Here is a 2,259-nt window from a genome sequence, read left to right as displayed (position 1 = left end):
ATGAGGTCGCACTGAGCAACTTCACTTTCACTTTTCACTTTCACGCATTGGAGAAGGAAATGGCAACCCACTCCAATGTTCTTGCCTGGAGAATCCCAGGGACAGGGGAGCCTGGTGGGCTGTCTCTATGGGGTCGCACAGAGTCGGACACGACTGAAGTGACTTAGCAGCAGCAGCAGCAGCAGCATGCAGGTTCTGTAGGAACTTTCAGAATGTCTGAAGGAACATTCTGAAGGAACTTTCAGAATGTCTGCTCCATAGTCCTGTCCCTCATTCGCCTCTAAGCTCACACTGCTACTGCTAAGTCACTTCAGTCGTGTCTGACTCTATGTGATCCCATAGACGGCAGCCCACCAGGCTCCCCCGTCCCTGGGATTCTCCAGGCAAGAACACTGGAGTGGGTTGCCATTTCCTTCTCCAAAGCTCACACTAGGCCCCTACCAATACTCTGGAAAGGCTCTTGTCAAGATTGTAAGTTGCCTTTTGATTGATTAAACCTCATTTTGTCTTCCTTGACCCATCAAAGCATATGACACAGCTCATCACAGCCTCCTTGAGACACTGTTTCTCCAAGGCTTCCAGGCCACCTCACTCCTGGTTCTCCTGCCTCCTCACTGGACAAGGTTGCCCTGTCTCCTTTGTCGACTCCTCCCGTCTTTCTGATCTCATCCTCTTCTCGCTCTCTCGCTCTCTCTACGCATGTTTAAGATGATCTCATCCAATCTCTTAGCCTTAAATATTAGCCAGCCCAGAAATAGTCTCTGAACTCCAGCCTTATGTATCAAACTGCCTGCCTGAAAGCTCCACCAGAATGTCTAATGAGCCTCTCAAACTTAAAGTGGCCAGGACAGCACTCATGATTTCCAAAGCCTTCCTCACCAACTGGGTTCCGTCAGAGGTCTTCCTCAATTCAGTCCATAGAAATTCCCATTCTTATAGCTGCTCAAAACTGGCATCATCCTGGACTGCTCTCTTGTGTGAGTGACAGCTAATAATTTTCTGGCAAATTCTGTCAGATTTACCAAGAAAACACTGTAGAATCTGACCAGCACCAACCATTTCCTCCAGTACCACCAGTACAAGCCAACATCCTCTCTCCCCTGGATTATTGCAACATCTTTTAATTGTGTGGTGGAGGAGACTAATGACCACCCAATGTCATCTTCCCCTTCTTCCTTGGTGACAAAAACCTGGACAATACATGCAACAGGGAAACCGTTTCCCAGCTGCCCTAGAAGCTAGGTGTGGCCACGTGGCTCAGTTCTGCCCTCAGGTGCTGCACAGACTGCTGGGAAGACTTACGGAAGGAGAACGAGCTAGCCCTTCCTCATCCTCACTCCTCCTGCTGCCTTTAGAGTGCTCCACGGCTGCAGCTTCAGCGTTCATCATAAAACATGAAGTGTCCATGGAGGGTGGAAGCCAGGCACTCAAGACAGTGAAGCAAAAATATAGAAGAAGCTTGAGTCCTTAATCACTTTGTGCTACCCTACTAGCCATAAACTGTGTGCCTCTGGATTTTTTTAATATAAAAATAAGCCTATCTTGGGTTTTCTGTAACACAAAGCAATCATGGTTGATGAATGGATCTCTCTGCTTCTACAGCCTATTCTCCACTCAGCAGCCAAAATGATCCTTTTCAGGTATAAGTCAGATCATGTAGAAAATAAACTTATGGTTACCAAATTGAAGAGTGGAGTGGTGGGGGAGCAGGAGGAGCTGTGAATTAGGAGTATGTGATTAACATATTCACGCTACTCTATACAAAATAGGTAAACCACAAGGACCTCCTGTATACCACAGGAAACTATACTCAGTATCTAATAATAACCTATAATGAAAAAGAATCTGAAAAAGAATCTAATATGTATGTATTAATAGGTATAACTGAATCACTTTGGTGTACATGTGAAACTAACACAACATTGTAAATTAACTATACGTCAATATTTTTTAAAAAATAAGTCAGATCATATCACTTCTGCACTCAAAATCCTCCTATGGCTTTCGTTGTCACTCAGAGTAAAAGCAGAAGTCCTCACAGTGGTCAGTAAGGCCCTAAATGACATGCCTCCCCACTACTTCTCTGTATGCATCTCCCACTTCTACCACTCCCGCTCACTCGACTTCTGCCACCTGATTTCTTGCTGTTCCCCAACGTGCCAGGATGCTCTAGCCTCAGGGCCTCTGCCCACCCTCTTCGGCCACCTTCACTCCCTCACTTGCTCAGCTCAGATGCCTCTTATCCAAGAGGTCTTCCGT

This window comes from Bison bison, unplaced genomic scaffold (assembly GCF_000754665.1).
Source record: "Bison bison bison isolate TAMUID 2011002044 unplaced genomic scaffold, Bison_UMD1.0 scf7180017864383, whole genome shotgun sequence".
NCBI lineage: Eukaryota > Metazoa > Chordata > Mammalia > Artiodactyla > Bovidae > Bison > Bison bison.
This window is presented reverse-complemented; position numbering follows the sequence as displayed.